The 14,726-nt window shown below is 44.0% G+C and overlaps 1 non-coding gene and 1 pseudogene across 1 annotated transcript; both read left to right on the forward strand.

Annotated features, from left to right (window-relative positions):
• The first annotated feature begins 1,307 nt into the window (after positions 1-1,307).
• On the forward strand, positions 1,308-1,618 carry LOC139706220 (small nuclear ribonucleoprotein G-like; annotated as a pseudogene).
• Positions 1,619-2,559: 941 nt separating this feature from the next.
• Trnaa-agc (transfer RNA alanine (anticodon AGC)) lies at positions 2,560-2,631 on the forward strand. The gene has a single exon. It is a non-coding gene; the product is annotated as a tRNA-Ala (tRNA).
• Positions 2,632-14,726: the final 12,095 nt, after the last annotated feature.

Genomic DNA, 14,726 nt, shown 5'->3' on the forward strand with positions numbered 1-14,726 from the left:
AAAAAAAAAAAGAGCCAAGGTAAGAGTGGTTACTTCCCACCAGGGCACCTCACATTCTAGGGTCCTGCAGTACTTCCCCATCCTGAGTCTCTGTTCCTCAGGAATCCCTCCCTGGATGGGTCCCCTAATCCGAGGGGCTCATTCTCCGGCTGAGGTGGGAGGAGCCAAAGGTGTTCACACCTCTCCCCAAGTTGACATTGTGTCTAAACCCAAGCAGCTTTCTCAAAAAGCTGCCTTAGTCAAATAAACAAAATGCTAATAATAGAAGTTTTAGGTTAACCTCTAGGATGCTATTAGGGGAGAATTTTCAGGATGTGCAAGGTCAGGAATAACCCCCCCAATAATATCATTTACTTAAGCTTAAATACGTCTCTGTCAACAGGAATATAGGCTTACTGGCAGATTAAGCTACCCTAAATCCTGTAGGGAGCAACAAGGGATTTTTTTAAAGGAAAAGAAAAGAGGGAAGAGAAGAAAGGGGGATAAAAGGAACCCATAGAACTGATTCTAAAAACATATTTAGAATTTTTCTTCCATATTTAGAATTATTCTTCCATCTGCTGCTCTCCTTTGTTCTGTGTAGCAGGCAAGAATATATGTAGCCCCATGCCAATGAGCTTCAGATCTGACTTTGACAATATTACTTTTGAGGACAGCAGTTCTCAAAGGGTGATCCAGGGAACCCTGCTGATGGTGAAGCCCATTACAGGGGATCCTCGAGATCAAAACTACTTTCATAATAATGAAATACATGTTGCCTTTTTCACCCAATTTAGTTTTCCTGAGGTTACAGTATGATGACAACATTGCATCAAAAAAGGGTTCTATGGTCTGGAAAGATTGGGAAGTGCTTTTTAACTCTCAGAGAATTCACAATGTCTATCAGCATTAAAGGTGCTGAAAAGAATATGTGCAGAAAATTAGCTTTTAAAAAACTGCTTAATTTGGTTTAAAACGATATTTATTGAATGATGACATTTATTTTTGTTCTGTTTTGGATTGGTTAATTTAGCTCCTATTATTAACATATTTAGGCAAGTGCTCTTCCAGAGGTAAGAGATTAAGCCAGAATCCCTCTGACCAAGGAGTTCACTAGAGATCTGTCATCTAGACGGAAGTGAATAGTCAATGGAAGAGCATTAGCATATAAGTCAGGAATGAAACCAGGCTCAAATCCCAATTCTGCCACTTACTACTTGTGATCTTGGACAAGTTACTTAACCTCTCTGGGCTTTACGTTCCTCATGCATACAGTGAATAAGATCAGATAGATTCCAAAGCATCTCTGAACCTGCCAAGTAGACAAGATGAGCAAAGCTCATCCTCCTGAGGTGAAAAAATTTATGGACAAGAAGTTATGAAAAACAGGTTTGTTCAACCTAATTAAAAACCTAATCCCACTGTACTTGAAGAACATGGGGATTAAAAGCATTGGACTTTACAGCAAAATTAAGTGGTGGCAGACACATCCAAGGAATATCGCAGAGATTTGACCCCTTAATGAATCTTGTGATAGATGAATGTGTGGAGATGGCAACTAGCGGACAACAGAACAATACTGGAAGTTGCTAACACAAGGAAAAGTATCCTCATGTTAGAAACCTTGGGACAAATATAAATAATGACTGCTCAGCAGAGAAATTCATGTTTCCTCTCCAAAGGGCCTGTTTAACTATGACATAAAAATTGGGCAATGAACATTTTCATATTAAACTTTTTAATAACAAAAAAAAAGGAAAAAAAAGATTCGATAGATTCCTCCAAATGGAGTCTTACATATAGAAAAAGCTATGGAAGAATAATCTTGAATCTATTACTGTGCCAAACATTCTGGTCTAGGGTCAAGACTCAAGGGAAGCCAGTCACAGTGGTGCACACCTGTAATCCCAGCAGCTTGGGAGGCTGAGGTAGGAGGATCACAAGTTCAAACCCAGCCTCACTCAGCAAAAGCAAGGCGCTAAGCAATTCAGTGAGACCCTGTCTCTAAATAAAATACAAAATAGGCAAAATAGGACTCAGTCAGTGGTCAAGTGCCTCTGAGGATGTGGCTCAGTCAGTGGTCAAGTGCCTCTGAGTTCAATGCCCAGTACCAAAAAAATAAATAAATAAAGACTCAAGGGAAGGCTGCTATCTAGTGATATCCTGAGGCAAGTCTCCGGTCTGCCATGAACTTCAGTTTACCCATGTGTCAAATTAGAAATTGCAGTGAGGCCGTCTCTGAAGCCCCTCCTAGTGCTGACATGCTATGACTGCCTTAGTACATTCCTTACAGAAGTCAGCAGGAAGCTGGGGGCAGGGTGACCCAAGAAGGGAGGCAGGTAGAGGGGGATTTAAGAGTTTCAGGTCCTGGGCAGCATTGCAGGCATGAAAGGGCTCACAAAGTGGGATGGTGGCTTTTCAGGATGGAGTGCAGCTTCTCCAAAATCCACTCACCACTGACGGGCTTCTTACCCCACCCAGGTGTACAGGAGCAAGAAGGCCGGGGTTGGCCATCCTCATCAATGCTGTGCCCCCAGTGCCCCAGCATCATTATGCATCAAACTGCCCCCCACTGCAGGGTGCAGTGTGGCTCAGTGGCAGGGTGTCTGTCTAGCACACACAAGGCCCTGGGTTCAATCCCCAGCCCTGCAAAAAGGCAAAACAAACTGGCTGCCTGAGATGAGGGCCTGGCTACCAAAAGGTATAGGCCTTTTAAAGGGGCCCGAACCTCAGAGAAAGCTTTTGTACAAGGACACAATAGTGGCTGCCTCTGTAAAATCTCTGCAGTGTGACTTCAGCACAGTCTGAAACGAAGACAATGCACAGATTGGCTAAAAATTTGAAAATGTCTGTATAGGATAAAGCTTTGGATTGCTGGCAGCTGTGGACCAAGGTAAAGGAGCCCAACAGAATGCTTAAGGAACCAAATTTGAATCATTTAAATACTCTGTTTTACTTGTACTTAAAAAAAAGCATGTAGGGGCTGGGTTTGTGGCTCAGTGGGAGAGTGCTCACCTAGCACATGTGAGGCACTGGGTTCCATCCTCAGCACCACATAAAAATAAATAACAGAATAAAAAGTTATAAAAAAAAAAAGAAAGAAAGTCACAGCTCAGCTGACAGATGTTGGAGAACTTGAACTTGTAGCGCTTGGCCTGGTCTCAGCAGCGCTTCTGCAGGTGACCAGGTGTCGAAGGGAGATGATGATTTGCTTTTCCAAACTGCTTCTGGGGAGGGAGCCCAGTGGCTCTCGTGTTTCACTTTCACTGGAGAAGATAAATTTGGGAACACCAAAAAGAATCTCACTAAACTCAGAGAAGATGGGCCTGAGGGCTTGTCAGCAAGGAAGGAATTTCTGAGAACTCTGGCTTCCTGAAAGCCTAGTTCTGTTACGAAGGCCTTTGAGTGATCATCCAATTACTCTCTCCTTAATGCAGGGTATCAGTTAGGAATTGCTTTCAGAGACCACGATAGATCCATGCTGTCTCTAAACAGAGCTAACTATAGTTACTTAAACATATAAAGGCTTATTTTGATCATGTCATGAGAAACGCAGACTTGGGGAATTACTGGCATTGATTTAATAGCTCAAGAAAATTAGGGCTGAGTCTTTGTGATTTTTTTGGTCTTTTCTTCATAGCCTCAGTATATCTGTTGCAGTGCCAACCATCATATCATCATCCCACACACTATAGGAAGTTAAAAAAAAAATAGAAGGGCTTTTCTAGAAATCCCAGCCAATAACTCCACTTTTGCAAAAAGCTCCAGGAAACAGAATCATTTCACTGAGTTAATGCTAACTAGACTAACATTTTGGTTCTGTTACTAAGAAGGCATGGGTGGATATAGGATAAGAAATTAGCTCTCTCTGCAAGGGGCTTTCTAGAGAGACATGTTCAGACAAGAAGTTACTGCCTGAACTGGTCCTTCTGGGAGAACTTGCTGTGTGAGAGAACGAGCATCTGGGGGAAGCTCTGTTTTCTCATGCAACCAGCTCTGAGAGGAGTGAAGCTGGCCTCTGTGCTAGGAGCACCCCTTGATCCCAAGTCAACTTGGGTAGGAAAGAAGAGGGCTCAGGAACCAGGGAACCCGCTTGAGAATCATGGCCTCTGTCTTTGCTTGAAGACATTGTGCTCCACAGCAGACGCAAAGTTGAACGATCGTGTTGGCTGAGCAGGCAGTCAGGGGCCACGGGCTCTCCCCCACCACAGAAGCAGTTTGGAAAAGACATCCCATGTCTCCTTTGCATCCCTCAGGGACCACTGAGTGCGTCAGGGGACAAATGGAGAAAAGCGGGGTCTGAACTTTCAGGATCTTACAACTTAGGAAAGACAAAACATGTAATGTGGAAAGTGGGTGAGGCAGAAGTCAGTCCCAGCATAGAGAAGAGTGGTCATCGCCACCAGGATGATCCCAAAGTTTACAGAGAAGATGGATAAGAAGTGGGGTTTGCTGGATGACCAGAGAGGGGGGCCTGGGCATCGCCTGGCCACACAGCAGGTCTCCCTCTATTGTCAAGAGAAGCAGCCATCAGCTTGAATTCCCCAGGACCACGATGGATCCCAAACAAAACATCACCCCAACGTCTCCATCAGTCAAAACCAAAAAGTACATTCTGAACAAGATCCATCAAAAGCTGCAGAAGGCCAAGGTGCTTGCAAATACCCAGAACCAGAATCCTCTCTTCTGTTGCAAGAGGGGAAAACTCTTGCACAAATGTACAGGGGAGAACTGAACGAAGGGGGACATTTTGTCCTGGACTTTCTCCAGACTTGGGAGCACAGAGGGCTGGCAGGATGACCACATTTTGCAGGGAGGCAAATGCGGAGTATAAGCATGGCTGGGTTTTTTTGTTTTTTGTTTTTTTTCCTTAAGTCAACGAGCTTCCAACTGCTATTCCATGCTTCCAGCCGTTACCATATGTTCGCAGATTTTAAAGTCACAATAAATGCCAGGGTGAGCAGCTGTGGAATAATTCACACCTTTGTTCATTTTCAGCACCCCCATCAGATGGCATTGCTTAAATGTTGACCCACCCTTCCCCCACCTGCACCATCCCTCTAGTTAATGATTGCAAGAACAGCGGGTTGCACCCTTGTGCAAAGTGGGCCCAATCACAAACTGACTGCTGAACTTCAGGTAGGTCATGATATTTGACAGAGTGGCTCCCTGACCCTATTGCAGTCTCTCTGAGGCATCCAGTTATTGGTATATCCACTGGAAAAGTAGCTCTTGGAAGGGAGACAAGCAGGCCTGGCCTAGCCCCCATGACCTCGGACAGGCCAGCACGGCTCTCAGGAAGCCTGTCCAGTGCTCTGGCCTTGGAGGAGCTGCCAGATGCACACAGAGAACTGGAGCTTCTCCATATAATGAAGTTGACTTAAAAGGGACAAAGTTGCTCCCAACACCTGCTCACCCTCCCACAGCTCTGAAGGCCAAGAGAGAAATAGGTAACTGCAGAAATACAGGAAAGGGAAGGGGGAGATCTGCAGCCGTGGCTAGTTCAGCGTCCTGAACTTTCATAGGGGAGAGCAGTGCGGATCTCACCAGGCCATCTCTGGGAGGAAAGCTGGTCCTTGTACAGTGGCTCAAAGGGCAGCAGGACCAGGACAGAGGGAACCAGAAAAGCAGCCCTGGAATCACTGCTGTTTGGTTTCCCCTGGCTTGAAACTGGCTTCTCTGACTTGTACCCACCTTTACTCATAAGAAATGCTAAATGGACCCCCAAAACAAGCAGAATAGATTGCTCCCCATTTCAGAGGGGCTGCAAGATAGCTTCGGGGCCCTCCAGCTCACATTTGCTCACATTGCCACGGCCAGTCTCCACAGAGCTCACCCAATAGAACTCATGGAAGACTGCCAGATGGGGACACTAGGAAGGAAGCCCTCAGAACCCAACCTCTCTCTCCAGTTGACCGTTGCAATCTCACTACCAGATGTTGCCATAACAACTGGAAGGATGTCTCCTGCTACCTGCCCAGCTCACACCCCCAGGGCTGCACAAGGGATGGCTGAGTTTATCCTACGTGACCCCTACCTATGCTCATGTCTCATTGGACTAGGAGGGCCCACCTGCCTGGGCTGAGCCAGCTGGACGAGGACCTAACATAAAAGTGGTTTGAACAGTGGGTATGTATTCACAGGGGCCATAGGGCAGCCATGCTGAGCCTTGCAAAGCAGAACAACAAAATCCAGTCTAGGGGAAGTGGGGTAGAAATCAAAGCAGAGGGATGAGCAGAGAGAAGCCACCAGGAGTGAACTGCGTATGGTCCCTGCTTTCCAGAACCCTGTTCTGGATCCTGCCACAGTTTCTGAAAGATATCTGAGTCTCCTTTCTCACTGGATGAAGTTTCTATTATGTGCATGCAGAAGAGCTCCCACCGAGGCTGTGAATCACAGTTTCCTGAACACTTCACAAATGATCTTGTTTGGAGTTTGCTCCTCACACCACTCCAAGGAGAGGACAAGGAAGGTATCCTCATTTGCATTTTATGGCCGAGGAAGCCTAGACTGTGACCACTGCAAGTGAGTCTCCAGGTGAAAAGGCAGGTCTTTGACCCACCTACCACTGCCTCTGCCACACCACACCCCCTTGACCTTGGTGCTGTACTTCTAGTGTACTGACACCAAAGTATAACCAAAACAGATGTGCTGTGGTCCTAAGCACAGATGTGTGTTTCAAAGGGACAGCAGGAGCTTCTCGTGGTCTTCTGTCTAGTGGACTTCATGAGCCAACAAAGTGCATCTAGAAAGTAGAACTGGTTATGGGCTTTCTAGTAGAGAATCTTCCCCTTCCAGAATTATGTTAAACCTGTAATTTTATGGTATTATTTTAACATTTATCATACTTTGCTTCTTTCTCCGGGACACCTTTGGTAATGGGCGTACAGGTAACAGTTCTCCTCTGCCCTGTCTAGCTCTGATAATTTCCACCCAAAGTAGATCAACTAAGGAACTGGAGCTCTCTCCTGCCAGGAGGTGTGTGCAGGCACAAAGCAACACATTTTGCCTGTAGATACCAATTTTTTAAAAAAAGTTTGAGATATAAATTCAGATACCATACAATTCATCCATTTAAAATGCACACTTCATGATTTGGGGCATATTATATCATTTTTAGGTATTATATAACACAAACTTTGCCATTTTAACCATTCTCCATGGCATTAATTCTTTTTTTTTTTTTTGTATCAGAGATTAAACTCAGGGGCACTTGACTACTGAACCACATCCCCAGCCCTATTTTGTATTTTATTTAGAGACAGGATCTCACTGAGTGGCTTAGTGCCTTGCTTTATTTGCTGAGGCTAGCTTTGAACTTGCAATCCTCCTGCCTCAGCCTCCCAAGCCACTGGGATAACAGGCGTGCGATATTGCACCCAGCATGGCATTAATTATGATGTTGAGAAATTATTACTACCATGTAGTTCTCATAGAGACCATTTTTTGTTCCATTTATTTATTTATTTATTTCTATCTATCTATCTATCTATCCATCTATCTATCTTCCTTCTTTTTCTGCCCCACTGAGAAGAGATGGGAAGTCCATCTCCACTCCAGCCTTGGCTTTCCCCAGGTATGTGAATCCTCACCGCACCTCACGGCACCTCTTTATATGTCTTTGCATGACCAACATAAGCTAAGACTTGAAGGCAAGAGGTTAACTTGACCACATGTGAATTTCTGCCAGCTACCAAGTATTATGACACAAAGAGAAAATCCTGCTTCTGGAACATTCCCAAAGTGCTAAGCTTTCTAAGAGGAAACTTCTTTTTTTTTAATATTTTTAAAGACCTTTTCCTTTTCCTTTTTTTATAACTTTATTTTATTTATTTATTCATTTTTATGTGGTGCTGAGGATCGAACCCAGGGCCTTGCACGTGCTAGGCGAGCACTCTACCGCTGAGCCATAACCTCAGCCCCAAGAGGGAACTTCTTGAAGGCTAGGATTGTGTCTTCAGTCCCAGACCTCGTATTTGCCACAGGGGTCAGTGAATGTCACAAGAACAACCTTAGGGACCCTGAAGCTCCCCACTACACTGGCCCAGATGCAAGTGCCTTCAGGGGTTCCCAGATGAGGGTCACTTTGAGTGTTTCTTTCCTTTTTATCTCCTTCACTTGCCTCCTACTCCTTCTCCCCTGTCCTAACTGGTGCAAGAAAAGAACCTTCTGAAAGTTCAGTCTGAACCGGTGCTAACATGAGCTCCACATTTATATACTCTCCCCCATGGCTGGTGGAGGGAGGTGGATCCTAAATGGGTGTTAAGGGTCTGATTCTTATTTCCAGAGTTGGGGGGCCCTCTTAGGAATCCGCTCAAAGAAGAAGAGGAGGAAGAAGGACCAGTGGCTTTCCAGGAGCTTACAAGTGGAGCCTTGGGTCTCTCTGCACAGAACTGACTTATGAACGCGTCTGGAAAGCTCCCAATAAGCCCTATCTTCTCTACCACCCAAAGGATCCTTTGGGGAAGTCATTACTGTCATTCACCATGAATATGGACAATCAGCAGCCAAGTCTCCTTGTGAGATCTTTTGTATAGTTAAATATACTAGCCTGGCATTCCCCAAAAGAGGGGGTAATAACTCCCGGCTGTAAAGTGGCTTTTCTCTAATCCTGAGTGACAGCCTGCTGTTGCTAGGTGCCTATTTTTCTGCCTTTCAAATATAAAGTGACTAATAGGGTATATTTCATAACACATCTGCAAGTACGTAGTTATTCTTATACTTCAATGCCCTTTAAAATATTATTATCTGCCAACACTTGGACTATGTGCTGGTATGCAAATTAGACATAATAAAGGAAGAAGAGAAAGTTCCTTGCTCTTGGAAAATATATTTATAAGGTTAATGAGATTTATATATTACATCAGGGAGCCGAGGTTAGACTACAAGACTTTATAAATGTAATATTTGGCAACAATGAAGATTCTCTGGTGTTTTTCCCTACATGAGATCAAAACTTTTCATCTATGCTAAGGTTTAATGAGATGAAAAAAGGAAAAAAAAAAACCCAGGAAACCAAAACACACGGACTCCAACTTCAGGAACAAGGCCGACATTCTGAGTCGAATGTTTATCATTGGCAGTGCCAAGAACAGGCGGAGAGTTTTAAAAACATATGAATTTGCATTTTTAAAAAATCAAGTTAAATTGAATATTTCAATGCATTATCCATGAAAACCAGGAAAGTGGGCACCTTTTTTGGATAAGACAGAAAATTCTAGCAAAATTCAATATAATAAAAACATTCTCAAAAAAGGAAAAAACTTACACACACACACACACACACACACACACACCCCACAAATGTATATATCCAATATCACAGAATGATGAATTACTCTATAAAAAAATTTAGAAAATGGTCTGAATTCAGTCAGGTCAAATAATGAGATAGCATCTAACAAATATTCTGATTATAGGGCTCTGTCTCTATCTTAGACCATGTGTTTACTTAGTATTAAAATAGAAGCATAAATAAGTTTGTACTTGCTAAAGAATCAGAGGTCAGCAAAATACACTTGACACTAAAACAATCCTGATGGTTAAGTTATCGAAGAAGACTCAAAGGCACTTTTGGATCTGGTAGCATGTAGGACCCTTGTGACAAATGTGAAGCTACACCTGTCTGTAGCCCTGCACTAGTGCAGGATAACTGTGCTTCAGTTGGAGTCTTCAAATCTAGATGTTCTTGAAAGGTTTCAAGTAACCAGCAATTGGTGGATCCCCCCAGGCCACCTAGAAGAAGACAGAGTCAAATGCCAGCTTTGCTCCTTATGGGGTGCACCGTGGCATGGTCCTAGGCACAGAATGTGTTTGCCGAATCATATTAAGAATGAACGAATGAGTGACAGAAATTAAGTTGGATTTTCTTTTGCTTGAGAGTTTCTGCTGATGTCCAAAGCTAAAACAATGGTCCCATACTCTAAAGAGAGATGCAGGTCCCCAACCAGGCAGGACTTGTCAAGACAGCCAAAACAATAGGCTGACAGAGACATAAGTTTGAATTGACCAAAAGTTCTAATAACAACTTTTGTGCATTTATTTTCCTTTTCCTATCATTGGGGAAGGGGGGAAGGGAGGAGTGAATGGAAGAATGAATGAATGAATGTTCATATCATTGTCACGATGGCATCTACCTGTCCAGTGCCCCTTGCCCATCCTACATATGATAAGAGTCCAAATGATGTCCTCCTTAGGTGCAGGCACAGGCTAGGAGGAGGCCTCTTCATCCTATTTGAAGGTACAACTGGGAAGTTCCCAAGGTGGTGAGTCAGGGAAGGTCAACCCCAGGCCATAGCTGACTTCGCCCAAGTGTGCTACAGGTGGATCATTCACCATCACCTTTATTGAAACTGTTGAGTGTTACTTTGGCCCCAGTAAGAAACAATTTCCAGGGGGCAAGTCAGCAAAAAAGGAGTGACATCACCCTATGTTTAGTACAGAATAGGGAACCTCCACCCTGGGCTGCTCAGGACACTCCCTGACATTAAGCCTGAGAACACTGCATGAAGGATGTAACTCCTGCGCCGTGGTTCTGTGCCTTATGGGGAACCAACTTTGTGCAAGAAGAGAGAAAGTTCCTGCTTTAACCATTTCTTCTAGACCAGCACAGCACAGGCATTGGTGGAATTAAGCTGGCAAGAAGAGCCCTTCTAATCCTGCTATTCCAGTGCAGGACTCATGATGGGCTCTGTGGCATTGTCCCTGTTTTTCTTTTGTAACCTGGACATGACTGATCATGTGCCTGACTCTTCTTCTAGGGCAGGAGTTTTATTTTGTTTTTAATTCATGATTCTATCCTAAGTGCTGGGCACAGAATTAGCCCTCAATAAATTCTGGGCAAGTGAATAAACTTGATTTGCCCTCTTTGGGTCTTCTTGAAACAGGCAGAGTTGTATACCTGTTATGATTTGGATGTTCAATGTCTCCCAAAAGGCACATGTATTAAAAGCTTGATCTTCAAAGTGGCAATATTGGGAAGTAAAGGGACCTTTGGGAAGATCCTCTGAAAGGAACTGTGGGATGCTAGTCTGAGCCTTGAGATAGAGTGGCTTTTTGCTCTACCAAGCACTCCTGCTACTCCTATCAGGCATGCCCAGCAGAGGCCTAAAGCAATGGATATTCCAGTTTTGGACTGGAACCTCCAAAACTGTGGTCCAAAACAATTATTTTCTATCTCTATTTTTTAAATATATATTTTTAAGTTGTTGATGAACTTTTATTTTATTTATTTATATGTGGTGCTGAGAATCGAACCCAGTGCCTCACACATGCCAGGCAAGTGAGCTACACTGAGCCACAACCCCAGCCCCCCTTTTCTCTTTATAAGTTATGATCTCAGGTATTTTGTGATGGAAAGCCAACTAACATATAACTAGATCAGTTTTCCTGAGGGAATCACTGAGGCACAGGGAGTAGGTATCTTTTCCAGGGTCCTATGATGAAGCAGGTAAATAGGTAAGACCAGAGCACATTGATGGGCCTCAAAAACACAACTATGAATCCAAATGTCTCAGTTGATACAAGCCAAAAATTAATTATCTGGAGGCCAGGGTAACTTTGAAGAGTAGAGATCTCAGCAGAGCCCAGTCAGAATGCCACCCCCGCCCCGATTTGTGGCATTTTATAGGTTACCCAAGGGCTTCATTGCCACCAACTCACTTATGCTTCATAGCAACCCAGAGGAAGTCACAGCAAACATTATGTCCACATTTTACAGGTCCACAGAGATTCAGCAGTGTGCCTGAGGATGCACAGCTATTAAAGGAGGAAAGTATGATGACTTCAGATCATGTGACCTCAAATCTGTGGCCTTCCCACCAAACCTAGTCACACCTAACCCAACTAGAGCACATGGAGCATCTTTGGGACTCTATGGAACTATGGATCAATGTCAGGAAGAAGAAATGACCTTCTACTCTTATGCAGCTCTTGATGGTTCTTTCAATAATGCTCCATGTGGTCTCCCCCTGAAAAATGATGCAGTGCTCTGTTTCCCAGGAAGATGGTAAGCAGTTCTTCCTCCTGGGTACCCTGCTGTATTCCAGGAGCCTGTTTTTGGTGCCCGGTACCATGTTGGGCTCCACAGTTCTTGCAGTGCCTGGGCAGGACAGATTGCTGGATACAGAAGTGGCTCTGGGGTGAAGACACTTGCCATCTGGGAGAAAATAACAATGTTGCTGTGCCAACATTGTTATTTTCCACTCCAAAATGTCAGGCAAGGAGCAAGACCCACAGCATTCTCCCCTTGGGGTCTCAAGTTGTACGTGCTTTGGTTTCTGCTGGCAACACCCAATATATTCCATTCTCTTTGGAGGAGCATCTTAGCCTAAAGATAAAAAAGCCTCTAAAATTTGGCATATTCTGGGGTCTAATTGACAAAGTTGGGACCAGAAGATGGAATGGCTTTCGAGGTTTTGTTCAGATTATTGAAAAAGATGCCAAAAGATGTCTTTTTATGTTCACTTGGCTTCCTCTTCTAATGTCAACGCCAGCTCGAAGCTGAAGGTAACAAATGGCACACTGTCACATCTTGCCCAGTTAATTTTTACAAAGAAATTCAGGAGGAGAGCCTGAAATTACTTTTTTGGGTTTTTAATGACAAAGCATATTTAGACAGACTAGATTTGGCAAAATAAATAAGTAAATATAAGCTCAGAGACTTCAATTTAGCAAGACTCATTTCAAAAGCAAGAGGAGACATGAAAGGCAAAAATTCTACTCAAATGCAAATAGTTTCCAAGGAAAATTCCTGTAACCTTGAAGAATAATAAAGGCTCGTGGATATATTTGGAATTTCTGAATGGTGGGACTGTTTCCCGAGAGCATTTTTTAACATCCCAAGTGAAAAATGAGAACAAGGCCTAAATTGTTCTGAAAAGAGCAAAGAACCCTCCGGTTTAAGAAAGGGAGAGGGAGACTAGAAGAGTCAAAATCACTGTAAGGGGCTAGAGTTTTACATAAATATGAACAATGGTGGCTTTTGCCAGAAAACTTTGCACTCTTTGCCACGTGTAAAGAATGTGTATTATAATCATCCTCATTATTTTTAAGTTCATTTTGTTCCCTCTTGAGTCTTTGAATTTCCCTTTTACTTTTTAGCACCAAGCGGCTGGGTCTGGACCTCTGCTGGGCGGGGCCTGCAGGCACCTGGGGCCAGCTAAGCCCCTTCTCCTGCTTTGGTGGGACTGAGGGGAGGTTGAGGGCCATACTGCAGAAGATTTGAACCATGATTTAGAACTTAGACTTGATTCTGGATGGAGGTGGGGGTACCTTGAGAGCAAAGGAATAATGAAATTCTTAAGGCCCATGAGTGGATTCAGGGGATCCCCAACATCTCTGAAAATGTCCCTACTCCTGTGCTCATGAATACTAAATGGGGGCCAACATGAGGAAATGTCCATAGCTCTCTCTAGTTTCTCAAAGGCCCACCTTGTCCTGGGGACAAGTTTCAGAGGTGAAGCTAAGAAAGGTACCCATGACCACTGTCCTCCCCAGCTATCCATCTGGGTTCCAGACACAAGGCACAGAAGATACCCAAGCAGGGCTGGCGCTGTAGCTCAGTGGTAGAGTGCCCACCTCGCACATGTGAGGCACTGGGTTCCATCCTCAGCATCACATAAAACTAAATAAAGATGTTGTATCCAACTACAAAAAAAAAAAAAAAAAAGACCAAACAATCTCTTTTTCCTGGATTCAAACCAGCCATCAAAACAGAGTCCTGGGCGTTTCTAGAGGCCAGGGCCCTTTCTGGACTCCCCTGGGACCTGTTGGTGTTATTAGGTTTCCAAACCACCCAAAGTTTATGCCACATTTTAATGTCAAATGAATGAAAAGAGGATTGCAAAGAACTTCTGCAACATGATTCAGATTTTGAAATTTTCCCCTTTGGCAACGTCATCTCAATTGTTCAACAGAGCAGCAAACTCTCCCAACTCCTCTGGTGACTCCAAGGCTGACTCCAGACTCTCATCTCCCTCTTCTTCACCTCCCCCACCCCCCAGCAAACAATAGAACTTGGCTGGGCCTTTTCCATCTTTTATTTAGTGAGAGTAAATGTGGTCTCCTCCTCTTTCTTCTATCATCTCACCCCTTTCCTAGGGCCAGACTTCAAACCTTGTTCTATAGATGACCCACAGTAGCCACCGAGGCTACCTGAGCAAAGCCCAGGCCTCACCTGAGATTCATTTTATTTGTCTTCCTACAATCACTAACCAGCATTGCCAGCCGCATAGGTTTGCTAATGAGAAACCCTTCTATGGTGGTGGGCTGCTAACTCACATCTCCAGGGGCCGTAAGGAACGGGAAAGAGCAAAGGGGTGTTTGTTGGATCATATTCAAAGCCTCTACAAAGACTGCAGAGAGAAGACCCCCTGTAAAGTGTGGCTTCTAGGGTGGTTTGGCTGATTTCAAAAGTAGGGGAGCCAAAACCTGCCACACATTCAGAAATGAGTATTTATTGGATTTAAAAGCATTCGAGGGCTGGGGATGTGGCTCAAGTGGTAGCGCGCTTGCCTGGCATGCGTGCGGCCCGGGTTCGATCCTCAGCACCACATACAAATAAAGATGTTGTGTCTGCCAAAAACTAAAAAATAAATATTAAAAATTCTCTCTCTAAAAAAAAAAAAGCATTCGAACTGCATTTGTTACTGTGTGTCTAGAGCAGAGTTGGGCTTAGAAACTCAGTGTGTATGTGTGTGTGTGTGTGTGTGTGTGTGTTTGTGCACACCTTTGTCTGTACTTCTCTG

This window comes from Marmota flaviventris, chromosome 6 (assembly GCF_047511675.1).
Source record: "Marmota flaviventris isolate mMarFla1 chromosome 6, mMarFla1.hap1, whole genome shotgun sequence".
NCBI classification, from domain to species: domain Eukaryota; kingdom Metazoa; phylum Chordata; class Mammalia; order Rodentia; family Sciuridae; genus Marmota; species Marmota flaviventris.